Source organism: Citrus clementina, unplaced genomic scaffold, assembly GCF_000493195.1.
Source record: "Citrus clementina cultivar Clemenules unplaced genomic scaffold, Citrus_clementina_v1.0 scaffold_5, whole genome shotgun sequence".
Lineage (NCBI taxonomy): Eukaryota > Viridiplantae > Streptophyta > Magnoliopsida > Sapindales > Rutaceae > Citrus > Citrus x clementina.
Genome location: NW_006262201.1, coordinates 1,638,233 through 1,659,532, shown reverse-complemented (window position 1 = coordinate 1,659,532; position 21,300 = coordinate 1,638,233). Strand labels below are relative to the sequence as shown.

Genomic DNA, 21,300 nt, shown 5'->3' with positions numbered 1-21,300 from the left:
GAATCTCAACAAGTGTTGTCAGAGATAAAACTAAGCTCTGGCATATGAGTCTAGCTCATATAACTAAGAGAGGTCTTAGGGAGCTAAGCAATCAAGGTTTGCTTGGTGATGACAAAGTTACTTCTTTAAAATTATGTGAGAAATGTGTATTTGGGAAGGCCACAAGACTGAAATTTAGTTTGGGGAGAAAAGAACCAAGCAAACCTTAGATTACATTCACTCAGACCTTTAGGGGCCTTCACAAGTGCCATCTTTAGGTGGAGTAAGGTACTTTGTGTTCTTCATAGATGACTTCTCTAGGAAAGTTTGGATTTATGTGTTAAAACACAAAAATGAAGCACTAGAAAAGTTTAAAGAGTGGATAACTCTCATTGAGAATCAAACTAAAAAGAAGATAAAGAGGCTTAGATCAGACAATGGGCTGAAGTATTGCAGCAAAGAATTTGAAGAATTCTGTAAATCAAAGGGCATTGCAAGGCATAGAACTGTCACCTATACTCCACGGCAAAATGGGCTAGCAGAAAGAATGAACAGAACCATAATAGAAAGGGTAAGATGTATGCTGCTGAATGCAAACTTATCAAAAGGTTTTAGGCTGAAGCAGTGACTACAGCTGCCTATTTGATAAATAGAAGTCCATCCTCAGCTCTAGGTTTCAAGACATCTCAGGAGCTTTGGTCAGGGAAGCCACCAGACTTGAGCAATCTAAGGATCTTTAGGTGTCCAGCTTATGCACACATAAAACAAGGAAAGCTTGAACCAAGGGCTGTCAAAGGGTATTTTTTAGGTTATCCAAAGGGCATAAAAGGATTCAAAATATGGACCCTCAATGGGAAACCATCCAGAATACTAATCAGCAGGGATGTCACCTTTGATGAAGAGCAAATGCTTCAGTCAAAGGTAGAAATTGAGATTGAAGCTACTGAAACAGAGGAAGAAGAAAGTGCTGGACAGAAGGTGGAGCATTCTGATAGTTGTAAGACTTCTGAGCAGCCATCAAACTAATCCAAGGAAAGAAAGAATCCATCAGAACTGGAAACCTATCAACTTGCTAGGGATAGAGAGAGGTGAGCCATCAAAATGCCAAAGAAGTACGGCATAGCTGACCTCATTTCCTATGCATTGACAGTAGCTGATGAAGTAAATGGTGGAGAGCCTTTGAGCTATAAAGAAGCTATGTGTTGTGGTGATAAGCTGAAATGGTATGCTGCAATGCAGGATGAAATAATGTCTTTAAAGAAGAATAATACCTGGATCTTAGTGAACAAACCACTTAACAAGAAACTAGCTGGCAGCAAGTGGATTTTCAAATTGAAGGCTGGAGCTTCAGAAAATGAACCACCAAGACATAAGGCCATACTTGTGGCAAAGGGATTTACACAAAAAGAAGGAGTTGACTTCAATGAAGTGTTCTCACCTGTAGTTAAATACAGCTCCATTAGGTTGTTGTTGGCCCTCTCTGCATATCATGACCTGGTGCTGGAGCTGGAGCATATGGATGTTAAAACTGCCTTCTTACATGGCAGCTTTGATGAAGAAATTTTCATGGCAAAGGCAGAAGGGTTCATTGAGAAAGGATCAGAGGACAAGGTGTGCTTATTGAAGAAGAGCTTGTATGGCCTCAAGCAATCCCCAAGGCAATGGTATTTGAAGTTTGATGAGTTCATGATAAGCCATGGGTACTGCAGAAGCAAATTTGATAATTGTGTGTATTATAAACTCTTATCAAGTGGTGGAGGCATCTATTTGCTTCTTTATGTGGATGACATGCTTATTGCATGCAATCAAAAGGAAGAAATAAAGAAACTTAAGGTGGAGCTCAGCACTGAATTTGAAATGAAGGATTTGGGTGTAACTACAAAAATTCTGGGTATGCAGATAATAAGAGATAGGGAATCCAAAGTTTTGTATTTATCTCAAGCTGATTATGTGAAGAGGGTGTTAACCAGGTTCAATATGGAAGATTCAAAACCTGTTTCAACACCTCTGTCAGCTCACTTCCAGTTATCTAAGTCACTGGAACCTACAACTGATGATGATTTTAACTATATGAGGGAGATACCTTACTCCAGTGCAGTTGGCAGCATCATGTATGCCATGGTATGCACCAGACCTGACTTGGCTCATGGAGTTGGAGTCATCAGTAGGTTTATGGGGAATCCAGGGAAGGATCACTGGAATGCAGTGAAATGGGTACTAAGGTATCTTCGAGGAACTACTGTCACTGCCATCATGTTTGGAAAAATAAGTGGAGCATCACCTGAAGTTGCTGGGTTTGTAGACTCTGACTATGCAGCAGATAAGGATAGAATAAGGTCTATAACATGCTTTATGTTTACTATGTGTGGAGGTGCTATAAGTTGGAAGTCTTCCTTGCAATCAGTGGTTGCCCTCTCAACAACAGAAGCTGAATATATTGCACTTACAGAAGTTGTCAATGAGGCAATATGGCTGAGAGGGCTGGTCTCTGAATTGGGGTTTAAACAAGAAGTGGTTATAGTTGGCTGTGATAGCTTAAGTGATATTCAGCTAAGTAAAAATCCAAAGTATCATGAGAGAACTAAACATATTGATGTTAGAATGCATTTCATAAGGGATGAAATCAGCAAGGGAGTAGTGAATGTGGCTAAGGTGCCATCTGAAGTCAATCCAGCTGACATGTTAACCAAGCCTTTGCCATCAGTCAGGTTCAGGGACTTACTGAATCTGATTGGGAGTGTTAGCTTGTGAAACAAGCTTACTGGTACTGTGTTGTAGTGAAGGGAGAGGCATAAACATATTAGAACTAAGGTGGAGATTTGTGAAGCCGAAGTTAGTTATAATCTGTTATGAACTTGCTGAGGTGGCAGGTGAGCTAGCATAAGTGGGATCCAAATCGAGAGTTGGTTAGTTAGTTAATAACATACTGATTCATTGCAAGTGGATACACACGTGAAAAGCATACATATATATAAGCTGTCTCTAAGCTAGTTTCCAATTTACAGAGCAGAGAGAAACACTTAAGCATTACAGAGAGAAAACGCTAAAGATTAGAAAGGTTTTAATATGTAATTGGTGACTCAGTACTAATCCATCATCTTCTTGTTCAATAAAGCTTTTGCCCTTGCTGGCTTTTACAGCCGTGGATGTAGGTTCCTTTGTGGAGCTGAACCACGTTAGTTTCTTGGTGTGTTGAGAATCTTTGATTGCTTTGTTCTTCTTTGTTCTTTTTCGTAATCTTGTTTTTTATCAATTCTGGTTTCGTGGGTTGCTTAATTCTTGTTTAAGAGAGTGAAATAAACTCATTTGCCATAACAATTAATATAAGAGAAAGTAATTTATTTTGGCTAACTCCTTCTCCTACATTTGCTAAGCCATTAACCAAAATGATGAAGAATATTAATAAAGTAAGCTTGATGGATACAAAAGTACTATTTCTTTGAATCAACAAATATGCAACATAAAAAAGGAAGTGGCCAATGTGGTACACACCACATAATTAAATTTGCTAAGCCATAAACCATGTGATGATAATGATATTACCATCTTTGGGTCCGAGATTATGACAACTGGTGATTCAAGTGGATTATGTGTTGATGCTAATTTTGATCAGTCTTCATCTGTGGCAGAGAATGTTGGGGGAATACCAGTATATTTGAGTGCAATACAGGAATGGATGATCGAATTTGGATATTCGTTCGTTTCCATATCAGTTCGGACAGATATTTCCTGGTATGCATCTATATCCATATACTATCAAGAGGTTTGGTGGTGGTACTAGTGCTTAAGCTTGCCTTTTTGTACTCTTTATCTTCCGTCAGTGTTAGTTCTTATCAAATTTGCGATTTTGTTTTCAGGTATAGGCTTGGAAGGCCATCAAAGCAGTATGCAGCGTGGTTTAAACCAGTTCTAAAAAATGCGAGGCTTGCTATTGCCCTCATTACAATGTTGAACAATCAGAGTCGAGCATCTCGACTCTCGTTTGCAGATGTAATAAAAAAAGTGTCCAAGTTCAGTAAGACTAATCCTGCTTATATTTCTTCCAATCCCACAGAAGTTGAAAGGTATGTGGTGGTTCATGGACATATCATACTCCAACAATTTGCAGAGCTTCCTAATAAAAGGATCAGCAAGTGTGCATTTGTGTCTGGTCTTTTTGAAAAAACGGAGGAAAGACACCACACCAGGTCTTTGGTGAAGAAAAGGTGGTGCTGAAGAAGGAAATAAATTCAAATCTGAGAGCATAAAAAAACAATGTAATGCAAGCAACAACCACAAGATTGATAAAGAGGATTTGGGAAGAGTTTTACTCAAATTATTTGCCTGAAGATACAAAGGAGGCATATATCCATGAAGTGAAAGTGGATAAAGAACTCGATGAAGAACATGGAGAAAATAGTGAGGAATATCCCGAAGACATTAAAGTGGAACAGATGCAAATTGATGAGAATATGGAGAAATTTTGTTTCTCTGCAAAAAGTGTTAAGCCACCTTGCTCTTCGAAGGCTACCAAATGGGATGGGGAGTTAATAAGAAAAACATGTTTCGGTGAGTCTCTTTACAAACGTGCCATTGTTTGTGGCAATGTGGTTAATGTTGGTGGCTGTGTGCTGGTTGAAACTGCAGATTCAGATCATTTGCCTTCAATATATTTTGTGGAGTTTATGTTTGAAAAGTCAGATTCAAGAAACATGGTTCATGGCAGACACATGCTAAGAGGCTCTGAAACATTTCTTGGTAATACTGCAGATGCTAATGAGGTTTTTTTGACAAATGATTGCCTAGAAATTGAACTGGAAGATGTTAAAGAAGTTGTGGCAGTTGAAATCTTATTGATTCCTTGGGGGCATCAACATCGGAAGACTAATGCTTGCAAGGGCAAGATTGTTCGTGAAAGAGCAGAGGATCAAAGAATTGATCAATTCCCCTTGGAATATTATTGTAAAAGCTTGTACTGGCCTGAGAGAGGTACTTTCTTTAAGCTTCCGAAAGATACCATGGGACTTGGAACAGGAGTTTGCCATTCTTGTAAAATAAAGGAAACTGAGAGGGAGAAGAATGTTTTCAAGGTAAATTTGAACAGAAATGGTTTCACTCTCAAAGGAACGGAGTTCCATGTTCATGATTATGTCTACGTAGCTCATCATCATTTTACTGATAAAGGTAGGAACCGAGATACATTTAGAAACGAAGGGATGAAAGCATATGTTGTTTGTCAGTTGCTAGGTATTGAAGTACCAGAGACTTCCACAAAAGCTTGCCCTGAATCCACTAAGGTTAAAGTTCGGAGATTTTTCAGACCCGAGGACATATCAGAGGAGAAAGCATACTACTCTGACATTAGAGAAGTAAGTCTGTTCTAGGAACCGATCTAAACATTTCTTTTTTATTGAATGGAGTAAAATCTAAACATTTTACGTATTCTTTTGTCTTATATTTTCTGTGATACAAAGTTTCTATTTGACTTTTTGGTGTTATTATGTTATTGTGGATCTTATACACAGTGTCTTTGCTATTGAATCTTTAGGTTTATTACAGTAAACTAGTATTCACAGTTCCTGTTACTGGAGTAGAAGGCAAATGTGACATTAGAAAGAAGCATGATCTTGCCCCTTCGGATAGCCCCACAATCTTTGAGCATATTTTCTTCTACGAACATTTATACGATCCTGATAAAGGAACCTGTTGGAAATTTTCAAAATAATTGTGTCTTATGGTAAAGACATGTCCTATTAATTGTGCCTTATAGAAAAGGTACCTCTCACTAAAAACTTGTCTAATTAAATGATGTCTTGTTGTAAGGACATGTCCATTTAATTGTGTCTTGTAGAAAAGGTATCCTTTTACTAAATGATATAACTTTTCATGGCAATATTTCACTTAGAGATGCATCATTTCATGGTGACATTTCATTTGAAATGGTGATGGTTCAATTTGGACCATTGATTAAAATCAAATCTAGATCCAATGGCCATGAATGAAGGGGTATCATGAAAGATGATAACCCAAATGAGGGGGCACAAGTATATCTATAAATAGGGGTCATGTTTAAGCCATTTAGACATGAAATAAATGATCCTACACCACTCTTTTCTTAGCATTCTTTTCTAGTACGAATTTCAACACAAAACACACATTTCTTTTGTGCATTCACATTCCAATATATTGTTTTCTGCAGGAACAATATATTGTTTCTTGGTAGGCTTGCAACATTCAAGAGTATTCTGGTTTGCTTTCGTCGATGCACAACGCAAGCAAACAAACAAGTGCTTCATTGTATCCTGGAGGCGTATTTGCTTAACCCATGTGCATCACTCAATTGGTGGGGGCAAATAACGTCTTAAGGAAAGCGACATTTGTAACGTGCCTTGAAGCACACAAAATTTCTGCAGTTTTTTCCTACATACAGAGTTAGTTGTAAACACATTACTTTACATAATAAAGTTCCACCATTATTGTTGTATTTCTCTACATTTGCCATTCCCCACAACTTTACCACCAACAATCTTAAGATGTTATTACTACAACAATGGCACCAAGTTCATCTCTTCGACAATTCGCAGTAGATTTTGTCAAATTGGAGCGGTTCGATGGTGGCAACTTTATTCGTTGGCAAAAAAAGTTGCATTTCTTGTTGACAAGCCTCAATGTGGTCTATGTTCTCACAACACCAAAGCCTCAAGAACGTGAGAATGAGACATTAGCGGAAACCAGAGTGTGACATAAGTGGGAGCAAGATGACTACGTGTGTAAGGGACACATTTGCAATGCCATGTCTGATACTTTGTTTGATCAATATCACAACAAACCTACATCAAAAGAGATATGGGACTCATTAGAGGCTAAGTACATGATGGAAGATGCCACAAGTAAGAAATTCTTGGCTTCTAAATTTTTTAATTATAGAATGGTTGATAATAGACTCGTGGTTGAACAATATAATGAGATTTTGCATATTCTTGATCAATTCAACCAACATAACATGAAAATGGATGAGTCTATTATTGTCTCTTCAATTATTGATAAACTTCCTCCCTCTTGGAAAGACTATAAGAAAAGTCTTAAACATAACAAAGAGGAAATTAGTCTGGATGGTTTAGGCCAAAGTCTTCGTATTGAAGAGGAACTCAAGCTTAATAGTCTTGAGGATCAGACTACTATGTCCTCTAAAATTAATGTCGTAGAGGAAGGGAAGGAGTTTAAGCATTCTAATCACCCTAAGAATAACCAAAAGAGAAAGTTTGATTCCAAAGAGAATCAAAACAATAAGAAGAAAAAGAAGGGTACATGCCACCACTGCGGAAAACTTGGCCACTTCAAAAGAGATTGTCGACTTCTGAAGAAACAAAAGGAAGTTTCGAACACAAATTTTGTGGCCATGATATCTGAGATTAATGTTCTTGAAGATGATAATGCATGGTGGATAGATTCTGGTGCAACTAAGCATGTATGCAAGGATCGTAGCCTTTTCAAATCTTATAAAGCAATGGATGATGGAAGTGTTCTTTACATGGGAAATTCCTCCACTGCAATAGTTAAAGGAAAAGGCAATGTGCAACTAGAGTTTACTTCTGGAAAAATTTTAACTCTTACTGATGTTTATCATGTTCCTGAAGTTAGGAAAAACCTTGTATCTGGTAGCCTTCTTAATAAGTTTGGCTTCAAACTTGTTTTTGAGTCAAACAAATTTATATTATCTAAGGGTGGTACCTTTGTTGGGAAAGGATACATGTATGAAGGAATGTTTAAACTCAATATCAATAATATGAATGTTTCTTCTGCTTATATGGTTGATTCGTTATCTTTGTGGCATAATCGTTTAGGACATGTGAATATTAGAAGATTGCATGATATGACTAATTTAGATTTAATTCCTAAGCATGAAAATGATATGCATGAAAAATGTAAAGTATGTGCACAGACTAAAATCACAAGATCTCCTTTTCCAAAAATTGAAAAAACATCTTCTTTATTGCATTTAATTCATAGCGATGTGTGTGATATGCATAGTAATCCTTCTAAAGGTGGTAAAAAATATTTTGTAACATTTATTGATGATTTTTCAAAATATTGCTATGTGTATTTATTACATTCTAAAGATCAAGTGTTAGAAAAATTTAAAACTTATAAAAATGAAGTTGAGAATTTTTGTGACACTAAAATTAAATGCCTTAGAAGTGATAAAGGAGGTGAATATGCTTTTTCTGACTTTTGTGAATCTGTTGGCATTGTACATGAAACTAGCACTGCATATACTCCACAACAAAATGGCATAGCTGAAAGGAAAAATAGGACATTAATAGAAATGGTTAATGCTATGCTTTTTAATGCTGGGCTTGGTAAAGGTTTTTGGGGTGAAGCTATTTTAACTGCATGTCATATCTTAAATAGAGTGCCTAATAAGAAAACAAAGGTGACTCCATATGAATTATGGAAAAAGAAAAAGCCTAATCTTTCTTATCTAAGAGTTTGGGGTTGTCGAGCCATTGTAAGACTACCAGAACCTAAGATAAAGAAATTAGGAGAAAGGGGCATTGAATGCATATTATTGGGATATGCAGAGCATAGTAAAGCTTATAGGTTTCTTGTAACAGAACCTAATAGCTTTGTTGAGATCAATACTATAGTGGAATCTAGAGATGCAATATTCTATGAAAATAGATTTTCCACTATACCAAAAAGTATTGATTCTCAAGAGAATGATAAACAAATAGAAATTGGTCAAAAGCGTGATGCTAATAATGAGCAAAATCATTTGAGAAAAAGTAAAAGAATAAGGACTCTAAAATCTTTTGGACCAGATTTTATAGTTTATTTAGTTAAAGGGACAAGAGACTCACAATCAAAACAGACCATGATCACATCTACTATAGAGTCTGATCCCCTCACCTATGAAGAGGCAATGAAGTCTCAAGATGCTGCTTTTTGGAAAGAGGCCATTAATGATGAAATGGACTCTATTGTGGGTAATAAGACTTGGAAATTAGTTGATTTACCTCCTGGCTCTAATCCTATAGGTTGTAAATGGATTTTCAAAAAGAAGAAGAAAGTTGATGGAACAATTGAAAGATTTAAAGCAAGACTAGTAGCAAAAGGCTTTACACAAAAAGAAGGCCTTGATTATTTTGATACTTATGCACCTGTTGCAAGAATTGCTACTATTAGAGTCTTGATTGCTTTGGCTTCAATTTATCAATTTGAAATCCATCAAATGGATGTAAAAACAGCTTTCTTAAATGGAGAATTAGATGAGGAAATTTACATGAAACAACCAGAAGGGTTTGTTATGCCAGGACAAGAACATAAAATTTGTAAACTAGTCAAGTCTTTATATGGTCTTAAACAAGCTCCAAAGCAGTGGCACGAAAAGTTTGACAAAGTGATTGTCTCAAATGGATTTAATATTCATGAATCTGATAAATGTGTCTATAGCAGATTCAATGGAAATAAAGGTGTGATTATTTGTTTATATGTAGATGACATGTTAATTTTTGGTACTGATAGTGAGAGCATTGAACTCACTAAATTATTATTGTCATCTAATTTTGATATGAAAGACATGGGACTTGCTGATGTGATTTTGGGGATTAAAATTATAAAAAATGAAAATGGCCTAGTATTGACCCAATCACATTATATTGAGAAAATTTTAAAGAAATTTAATTATTATGATTGTAAGTCTGTGTCAACACCTTTTGATTCAAACATAAGACTGTATCCTAACACTGGCAGATCAGTATCCCAATTAGAATATGCACGTATTATTGGATGTCTTATGTATGCAATGACTTGTACTAGGCCTGATATTGCTTTCGCTGTTGGAAAGCTCAGTAGATATACTAGTAATCCAAGCCAAGCACACTGGCAAGCAGTGTACAGAATTCTAAAATATTTAAAACATACAATGGATTATGGTATTTACTACACTGGATATCCTTCAGTTTTGGAAGGATTTTCGGATGCTAGTTGGATTACTGATCGAGATGATCATACATCCACAAGTGGTTGGATTTTTAATCTTGGTGGGGGAGCTATTTCATAGGGCTCAAAGAAGCAAACTTGTATAGCAGACTCCACCATGGCTACAGAATTTGTAGCTTTGGCTTCATGTTGCAAGGAAGCTGAATGGTTAAGTGAAATGTTGCCATGAAAAGTTATATCATTTAGTAAAAGGATACCTTTTCTACAAGACACAATTAAATGGACATGTCCTTACAACAAGACATCATTTAATTAGACAAGTCTTTAGTGAGAGGTACTCAAAGAAGCAAACTTGAATAGCAGACTCCACCATGGCTGCAGAATTTGTAGCTTTGGCTTCATGTTGCAAGGAAGCTGAATGGTTAAGGAATTTGCTTATAGAAATTCCTATTTGGCCTAAACCAATGCCTCCTGTATCTATTCACTGTGATAGTGAGGCAACTTTATCAAGAGCATATAGTCAAATCTATAATGGAAAGTCTAGGCACATAGGTCTAAGACATAGTTACGTAAGACAATTACTTACGGATGGAGTAATCACAATTGACTTTGTGAAATCATGCCAAAATTTGGCAGACCCCTTAACTAAAGGCCTTGCAAGGGATATTGTATTTAAAACTTCTAAGGGGATGGGACTGAAGCCAGCATCATCTTATCACCAATGATGGAAACTCAACCCAACACTTGAAATATCAAGATCTTGGGTTCAATGAGCAAAAGTACATCATATGTTGTGATAGCAAGCACTATAATATTTTTAGATGCGTCCCAAAGGTTAGTGCTTGATACCTGTAACATATGGGAAAGGTTAAGCTACTTAGCTTTTAATGGACTTATAAATGTTTTAGTTACAGGGACATTCTAGATAAGTCTACCTATGTGAGTGTAGGAGGTGGTGCCGCTTCCTATGTAACTTGGCTGGTTACTAAAGCGCTCATGAAAACAGGATATAGACACAGGGCCAATCCATGTGTCGGCTAAGGAATACTTGAGAATTTAAAAACTTATGTGTGAGATATATCCGGTTAGTCGATGAAGGTCGCTGGTTCAAAGCTTGCCTACCTTGCCACCTTGATTAACTTTGATGTATTGTCACTAAGTGAAGGTTCAAGTCCAAAAGACACCTTCATCTATGCATAAGTTTTCCAAGCCTGTGCAAGATAATTTTTCAAAATTCATTTATTTTGAAAATGGTGGGGGATTGTTGGAAATTTTCAAAATAATTGTGTCTTATGGTAAAGACATGTCCTATTAATTGTGCCTTATAGAAAAGGTACCTCTCACTAAAAACTTGTCTAATTAAATGATGTCTTGTTGTAAGGACATGTCCATTTAATTGTGTCTTGTAGAAAAGGTATCCTTTTACTAAATGATATAACTTTTCATGGCAATATTTCACTTAGAGATGCATCATTTCATGGTGACATTTCATTTGAAATGGTGATGGTTCAATTTGGACCATTGATTAAAATCAAATCTAGATCCAATGGCCATGAATGAAGGGGTATCATGAAAGATGATAACCCAAATGAGGGGGCACAAGTATATCTATAAATAGGGGTCATGTTTAAGCCATTTAGACATGAAATAAATGATCCTACACCACTCTTTTCTTAGCATTCTTTTCTAGTACGAATTTCAACACAAAACACACATTTCTTTTGTGCATTCACATTCCAATATATTGTTTTCTGCAGGAACAATATATTGTTTCTTGGTAGGCTTGCAACATTCAAGAGTATTCTGGTTTGCTTTCGTCGATGCACAACGCAAGCAAACAAACAAGTGCTTCATTGTATCCTGGAGGCGTATTTGCTTAACCCATGTGCATCACTCAATTGGTGGGGGCAAATAACGTTTTAAGGAAAGCGACATTTGTAACGTGCCTTGAAGCACACAAAATTTCTGCAGTTTTTTCCTACATACAGAGTTAGTTGTAAACACATTACTTTACATAATAAAGTTCCACCATTATTGTTGTATTTCTCTACATTTGCCATTCCCCACAACTTTACCACCAACAGAACCATCAAGCAGGTAGTTTATATTTACTCATTTTCCCTTTAATTCATTTCCTTAACTAGATTCATGTGAATTATGTTTATTAAACTGTGGTTTCTTCTTATGCCGACTGTAATGACTGCATAATGGCCAGTTGCCGCCTCACATCAAGACTAGTGTGCTAAAAGAGAGGGTGTCTGATGATACTGCTTATAGAAAGATAAATGGGAAATGTAAAGAGGAAAAGCATGATGGTGCTGTTGACAAACAGACGGATGCTGTCCATAAGAATCGCTTAGCCACCTTAGATATTTTCGCAAGTTGTGGTGGCTTATCTGATGGCCTACAGCAAGCAGGTAACTTTCAAAGTTCCGTGAGCAAGTAAACCGATTTTGGTCTATTGTGACTGACAAATATGCAACTAAAGGTGTGTCGATAACCAACTGGGCAATAGAGTATGAGCAACCAGCAAGAGAAACATTCAAGGTTAATCATCCAGAAGCTTTGGTGTTTATTAACAACTGCAATGTGATCCTGAGGTTGATGTTTGCTTTCATTTAAGTATAATAACTCATGGCTTTATGTTCGATTCGGTGATAATTTCTTTGTAATCCACTCTTATATCTTCAGTAAATCAATGAATAAAATGCAGGGCTATCATGTCAGCATGTGGGGATGCTGATGACTGTATTTCAACTCCTGAAGCTGCTGAGCTAGCAGCAGAACTTGATGAAGAGACAATTAAGAATTTGCCTCGGCCAGGACAAGTGGATTTCATCAGTGGAGGGCCTCCTTGTCAGGTACATCGATCAATCCTCCAGTCTACTTCTAGGATTTATTTTGTAAGCAATTCTAACAGTAATTGTGTACAATAGACCTATAAAGTTTAGCTATTGGTTCTTTGTTATTTCCAGGGATTTTCTGGAATGAATAGGTTTAATCAAGGCTCTTGGAGCAAAGTTCAATGTGAAATGATCTTAGCATCGTTGTCTTTTGCTGATTATTTCCGCCCCAGATTTTTCCTTCTGGAGAATGTAAGGAACTTTACATCATTTAACAAAGGGCAAACATTTCGCTTAACTATGGCTTCTCTCCTCCAGATGGGTTATCAGGTAGATACCATTTTTGATTTACTCACTCATAACTTTATAGAGGGGTACCTATCAAAATTCCCTGAATTTGTTTCTCCATTTAATTAGTCAATTTAATCGGAAAATTGTGAAAGTATCATGTAGCTTATATAAATTATTCATCTAATCTGTTGTTGTAGGTGAGATTTGGTGTCCTGCAAGCAGGAGCATATGGCATGTCTCAGTCTCGTAAACGTGCATTCATATGGGAAGCATCACCTGAGGAAACCCTTCCAGAATGGCCTGAGCCAATGCATGTGTTCACTGGCCCTGAGCTAAAGATTCCCATTATGCTGCTGTTCGAAGCACCGCAAATGGTGCTCCTTTTCGTGCAATAACAGTTAGACATACAATTGGAGACCTCCCAGCTGTTGGCAATGCGGCTTCAGTAACAACCATGGAAGTGGGATTTTCTTCACCTGTCTGTGATGCTCATTTTATCTTTATTGTTGTTCCTTCTACCAAAGGTCTTGTTTCTTGTATTTTCCGACCGTGCAGTATAAAAGTGAACCTGTGTCATGGTTTCAAAAGAAAATCAGAGGAGATATGCTGGTCTTAAATGATCATATATCAAAGGCAATGAGTGAGCTGAAACTTATTAGGTGTCAAAAGATCCCAAAACAGCCTGGTTCCGATTGGCGTGTTCTTCCTAGTGAGAAGGTGTATAGTTTTTCTTTTAGATCTAACTGAAATTATCATTTCATAATTGCTTTGGTTTTAAACATTTTCCTTTTCAAATTCCCCCTCCAGGTTCGATTGTCTAACGGACAGGTTGTAGATTTAATACCCTGGTGCTTACCCAATACAGCTGAAAAGCATAATCAATGGAAGGGTCTGTTCTGAAGGTTGGACTGGGAAGGAAACTTTCCAACCTCCGTTACTGATCCTCATCCGATGGGTATGGTCGGAACCTGTTTTCACCCAGATCAGGATAGAATAATCACAGTTCGTGAGTGTGCTCGATCACAAGTAAGTCTTTTTGGCTATATATGTAAATAGCTGCAGTTAGTTGGGATGATGAAAAACCAGAATGACCAAAAATAATTTTTCATGCAGCACCGGTGACACTTTAACTTGACAAGCTAATTATTGAATCAAACAAGATAAATTTTGCCAACTGTTTCTGCTGTCATCTTACCCTGCTCTCTTGATTCCCGCAGGGTTTCTCCGATAGCTATAAATTTGTTGGTGACATCCAACACAAGCATCGGCAGATTGGAAATGCTGTTGCACCTCCTCTGGCGTTTGCACTGGGGAGAAAACTAAAGGAAGCTGTAGAAATGAAAGCATCAACATCACAGAGATATTCATGTGTTCTGTGAAATAACTGTTCTTTGTTAATTTGAAAATCTACTGTTTTTATTTTTTATTTTTACAATTTCGGCCTATTTCTTAGTAACACACCAACACTAACCCATCTGAAGACATTGGGCCACATTTTCTGAAGTAACTAGATTGATGATATGTAACCTCTACAATTTATCTTCCTAGCTCATATTTGTAAGAAAATTTTCATAGTTTTAAAAATATATTTTCTCTTTAAAATATAGTTCATATAATTCTTTATTATAAGTTTTATCCTTTTCATATTCACACTCATATCAACGTGATTAGCCAACAATAAAATTTACCGTAAAATTTATTTGGAAGAGTAAAGGTCTGTGTATCTTTGCTTGAAGAGTGGAACTAATAGCACCTTATAACTTTTTTTCTCAAGCGCCCCCCCCCCCCCCCCTCTCAAAACCTATTTTAAGTTTTCAAAAACTCTTTTTTAAAATTTCAGTTTCTTTTTTATTAAAAAAATATTTAACTTCTTCCACAAACCTCATATTAGGGATATTGTTTTTACAAAATTTTGAAAGTTTAAATCATATATATTTAATTAAAAAGAAAATTCTATATACTTGAATTGAGTAGAACAAAAAATGGACTTAAATAGTTATTATGTAATATCCAAAGTGTTTGAGAGAAAATAAAAACATATAGAAGACTTTGGTGTAGTTGTGTGCGAGTAATGAACTAGAAAAAGAAACTTATAGAGAGAGAAAAATATAAGAATTTAATTAGATTTATTTTGTCTTTTAATATAATTAGAGAATGATTTTAAAAGGATTGTACAAATTTGCCAACAGTTATAACTCTGGCTTGAATTTGATGGCATTACACATATCCATTCACTTAACACTTCTCAAGAACATATGGGCCTTTACATTTATGTACAACTAATAAAGATGAGGTATAGGCGAATGGGCTTTTACAATCTTAAATGGTAAAAAAGATAATGTAAATTGTAAAAATAAATTTAAATTTATTCACATTTTAATTAGTATAATAACTTTGAATCAATTTTGTATTTGGAGTAATGTAATAATATTTTTATTTAAAGATCAATTACTCAACTCTACGTATGTTTGATTTTAATTGTAATGTGCACGTATTTAACTCTTAAAATTTATAATAAGTATAAATAATTCTTACAAAAACATAAATGTTAAATAATCATACTTTGGATGTTTTTGATTTATTAAAAAAAAAGATGCCACTTATATTTGGATATCGAAAAAGAGAAAATAAACATATCATTTAAACATATGCAATTTAAAGATATTCATATTTCAGCCAAATTCAAACCCCACTCAGATTTCAGATTAAAAAGCAAACGCTATCTTACATCATGAATTCAAAATTCGTAATTAAGTTTTTTCAAATGTCTTTATACAGTTGTTTTATTAGTTTAATATAAAGATATATTCCAATATTGACATTAATAGTTAAAATCAAATAACATAACAAAATAACTATATATTTAAATATTGATTTACTGGCATCAAACAAGGGATTGGATAAAACTTTGTAAAAATAATCCAGTCATACAAAATAATGATATTGCCATACACGTGCCTCTGTTTTCCAGATTTTGTCAGATTATACAGCGGATTCTTCGAGATTTGTATTTGACTTTTTATTAAATAATAAACTTTATTTAGTTTCTTTGGATAAAAAATTGTAAAAATAATCCAGTCATACAAAGTAATGATATTGCCATACATGTGCCTCCGTTTTTCCGATTCTGTCATATTATACAGCAGATTCTTCGGGATTTGTATTTGACTTTTTATTAAATAATAAACTTTATTTAGTTTCTTTGGATAAAAATTTATAAAAATAATCCAGTCATACAAAGTAATGATATTACCATGCATGTGCCTCAGTTTTCTAGATTTTGTCAGATTATACAACGTATTCTTCGAGATTTGTATTTGACTTTTTATTAAAAAATAAAATTTATTTAGTTTCTTTGGATAAAAATTTATAAAAATAATCCAGTCATACAAAGTAATGATATTGCCATGCATGTGCTTCGGTTTTCTAGATCCTGTCATATTATACAATGGATTCTTTGGGATTTGTATTTGACTTTTTATTAAATAATAAACTTTATTTAGTTTCTTCGGATAAAAATTTATAAAAATAATCCAGTCTTACAAAGTAATGATATTGCCATGCATGTGCCTCCGTTTTCAAAATCCTGTTAGATTATACAACGGATTCTTTGAGATTTGTATTTGACTTTTTATTAAATAATAAACTTTATTTAGTTTCTTTAAAACCACCGCTAGTCTCTTTAAAACCATCACATTGTTTCTTATAAATACTGACATGTACTCTATCCTTCATGTACATATCACATAAGGTCTCATTTCCAAGTTGTAAACTTTAGAAATACTCTTCTCACAATGATATTTTTGTCAAAATCTTCAACGAAAGTTGTTAAAAGAGGAAGAAAATGTGGAGAAACATCAGAAATAGGAACATCGGAAGGCGAAGACCAAGAAGAAGATGATGATCATAAAGAAAGTTTGACCTTATCGAATCAGCGATTTACCAGAAATTATTCGAGGTGAGAAATATAAATTTCAAATTAACTTCATATTGCAACTTCTCCTGTAATTAACAACTATATATTCGTGAAGACCGTGTATATGAATCACTCACCATATTCAGTAGCATCAGATTTAACATTCTACGATTTAGCTAAAGGCACTATGTTTCCACTCTTATCAGACATGCAGCCATGCAGGCCGAAATTGAGCAAGCCTCGTCAGTGCCGCCATTTGCTCTCAAGACGAGATTTCAAACAGATAAATGGGGTAATTTAGCTTATGTCTTTGCTTAATAATATAATTTCATTCTCAATTATTTAATCACCTTCATGTAATTAATTAATTAAGCCATGATCTGTTATTTACACTGCTTTAGCTTCGTGAACACTGATCAAAATATAATTGCATGTGCCCTGCAGGCGCTGTCAGCTAGTTCTGCTACGACTGATGGATTGCATGTCCATAAAGAAGTTGTGGTATGTTATTGCTGTCCATTATTATAAACCTCACCCACCAATATTCATTTAACTTAACATAGTGGGGTGCCTATCAAGATGCCCTGATTTTTAAAATGAATATATTTGAAAAAATAGTAAGTTGTGGGGTGGTGCAAAAAGCCTGAATCAATTTCTTAGGTTCATACCACTTACAGGGCTAAAACTTGAGTGACTAGCCAAAGAAAGCTGATTGAAAACACTCGGTCAAGTCCTGGCCAAGATCTAATACAATTTCATCAAACAATTGTTGAGTAAAATTATCTTTAACTTCCAAATCATAATTGAAAGTCCTTACGAAACACTTTTTAATTGCCGAACCAGTCCTAAATTGAGCCTTAATATTGGAATTAGTTGTGCAATTGTGTCATAGTTAAAATAAACCCTATTGTCGGTATATGTACAATCACCTCCGATTAGATTATTCATCTATTTATTGTTGTTATTATAGGTGAGGTCTGATGCATTGGAAGCAGCAGCACACGATGTGTTTCCATGTCGTAAACAAGCATTCATATGGGCAGCTTCACCTGAGGAAACAATGCCGGAATGGCCAGAACCAATGCACGTCTTTGCCGGCCTTCCTGAGCTTAATGGCAAGTTACCAAATGGCGCTCATTTCCGGGCAATAACAGTTAGAAATACAATCGGTGAAAGTTCGTGAATGTGCGATTGATCTCAAGTAAGTCTTATCGCTATTTTGATATCTGCTATTGAGATTTGGATTTAGTGCTGATATAAGATTTGTGCGTATCTTCTTACAAGATTGTGATCAGCACTGGATCAAGGTTCGTGCAACTGTTTAAATGAAAAATTTGGCCAGAACCAATGCCTATAGTATTGAGAGCGCCCGCTACATATGCTAGAGATAATATAGATCAAGATGCACGGTAGGTACCCCCTATGCCTATAGTATTGAGAGCGCTAAAATCTTCAATATCACTGGGAATGTAAGCTTAGGCTGGCCGTTTATTTAATTTTTTTATATATATATTATGGACTAGTATAAATTATTTAATTATTTTGTCTTACCAAATTAATAAATAATTGTGGTAGAATTATTTATTATGTGATTAAATATTATGTTAATAAGTTTAAATTTGTCACACTCTATACGGTAGTATATTATGGATAAGTATAACATTTAATTGTGTTATTTTAACTTTAATTCATAATGGAATGAATAATTTTGTATTAAAACATGGGAGATCCCTACACTCATCAGTATATAAGTAACTCTGGCAGTATATAAGTAACTCTGGCGTATTTTGGCATCTCTTTTCTCTCTCTCTCTCTCGTTATTATGCCCAATCAAACAAAGGACAAAACAGAAAAAGGGGGAGAAAAAAAAAGACTCCCTAATAATGTTATCATGATTTTCATCGGTAACATGGACAATTTTTAATTTGGTATGAAATACTACAATCTATTACCTTGTGAGAGAAAGTGTGATTAGAAAATTTAATTGATTGACAAAAATTAAGTCAATAAATATTTATGTATTGATTAATTGACAATTAGTCTTTGCATTTGTTGATTAACACACATGAAGACAATCAATTAATCGTTTTGATTTATTATTTTGTTTCCATCATTATTTCATTTTTTCAGTTCTATGAATCCACTTAATTAGTCATGCGTGATCATCACGTAATTAAATAAATAAAAGCATCAAATAATTCAATCAACCAATTAAAAAATTATTCATTACAACATAAGCAGAAAGCTGCTTCAAAGAGCACACATTATTATTATTATTATTCTCTCCGACAATATCATCAAACAGAATCATGATCAATTAAATTAAGATAAAAGATAAAAAAGATAAAAAAGACAAAGATCGATGATGAAAGAAATCTGAAATCATGATCAATTAAATTAAGTAATTTTACTCTCCTTATTTTAATTTTCGCTTTGAGCACCAGGATTACTAAGAGCCTTGATGGCTATGGCCACTGTATTTTTAGAAGCAATTTTCAAGTTCAAATTGACATGTTTCAGGTTCGGGTTCTCGGTGTTGTATGCGTCAGCGCGAGAAACGCTCAGGTCGGCTTCGTCAGCTGCCGTTTTTGCGACGTCAAAATCGCCAACCTTAGCTGGTCCAATTGCTTTGTCGCAAGCTTCTACTACTTTATTGTATTCTTCAATGGAAGCCATGAGCACGCTCTGTTCATAGTTGTCTTTACTAATTTCATGCGCTTTAGAATAGTCTTCCCTAGCTTGAATAACGCGTTCCTTCAGTACAGTTATTGCTGCGCCGAGGATTTCATTTTGGTTTAATTTCAACATCGGGTTTTAAAGAGAGTTTCGCGCTGACTGAGGCCACACAGTTGGCTCCGAATGGAACGTCGCTACAGGTTGGTCAACCAGAAGATGATAATTGTAAACGTTCTATACTATTGACAATAATAATGCCACAGCAAGGTTGCCAAGATGAACTTCATTTTGATGTATAAGAGGAAAGAAAATGTAAGCATTGATTGATATATTGATAGATAGATGCTTGTAACGAATGAGAGCTAACAAGGGGTGAGTGAGCTTTATAAAGGACTTGATTTGAAACGACTCGCCTCGAACTCCATGCGGGTCTATTTGATATCGTCTAACTTGACTGATAATAATTTAATTCTACCGAAAATTCGGTAATTATTTCCCTTATAAATATAACAATCCCAAAATTGCAAATTTATACAAGCACTCCTAACATAGTTTAATATATAACCAGTTCCATCAATCAACCTTCTCAACCAAAATACCAAATAACACCCAAACATCTCCAATATCAAAATATTATAATATATCTGATTTCAATATATATTAAACATCCATAATCATCAAATCATAATACAATTATACATTCCAAAATGAGATGATCAAAATGCATAATACCATCTATTTCTCCTGGCGCCATCACATGAACAAAAATTCAAAATAACTACAGTCGGTCGGTTGATTGGTGTACCTGCATCCTTCTACGGGGGGAAAAATATAATAAAATAATGTTAATATAAAAATTAGTAAGCTCAGTGAGTGGATAACATCTTTTGAAAGTAACTTACTTTAAAGATGATCATATTTTTTCGACATACCAACTTTACTAATCTATAAGTAAGCACATAGTTAAATTATTCAAACTTTAAATCAAACAATTGTCAGTGAAGAATACATTATACTGTACGTAATACACATGAAAATCATATCAAAAGATAACATAGAATACTTTATTCTTAAACTGTCACTAAACAAGTAAATGATCTTGTCGTACCTGGACCGCATATGGGCAGTGCAATGACATACTATGCGGGCATTGTCATGCCTGGAGCTACAAAGGATAGATCAATGAAGTATCTCATGTATATCATCATATCTCATCATACTGCATGCATAAAATAGTCCCTAAAGGACAAAAGCACCCAAGCACACGATCCAAAGCTTCTATGTGCACTTAGACAGACTTAAAAGTCTCTATCTTATCTGTATCTTAAATCTTTTTTGTTATCATACAGTATGCATAAGCCTCCAAAGGGCAAAAGCGCTAAAAAACACAACCTATTAACCTTTCTATGTGTTCAGAGGGGCCCCAAAGGGCTCTCATCTTATCTGTATCATTGTAACTAAATGGAGAGGGTCTTGTCTCATGATTTTTAATAACAAATTTTTATACACATAAATAACACATTTTTAATCGTACATTAAGTCTTCTTTTCTTTCCATTAACATTAAATTTACTTTTCTTTTCTTCAAAGTACTATTATGCATTACTCAAAATCGATAGGGAAAACCAATAATCATAAAATTTTGAATAATGTACCAATACGTAAATCAAATTTA

At 34.9% G+C, this 21,300-nt stretch overlaps 1 pseudogene; it reads left to right on the top strand.

The window, feature by feature from the left end:
• The first annotated feature begins 1,080 nt into the window (after positions 1–1,080).
• Positions 1,081–14,422, top strand: LOC112097657 (annotated as a pseudogene).
• Positions 14,423–21,300: the final 6,878 nt, after the last annotated feature.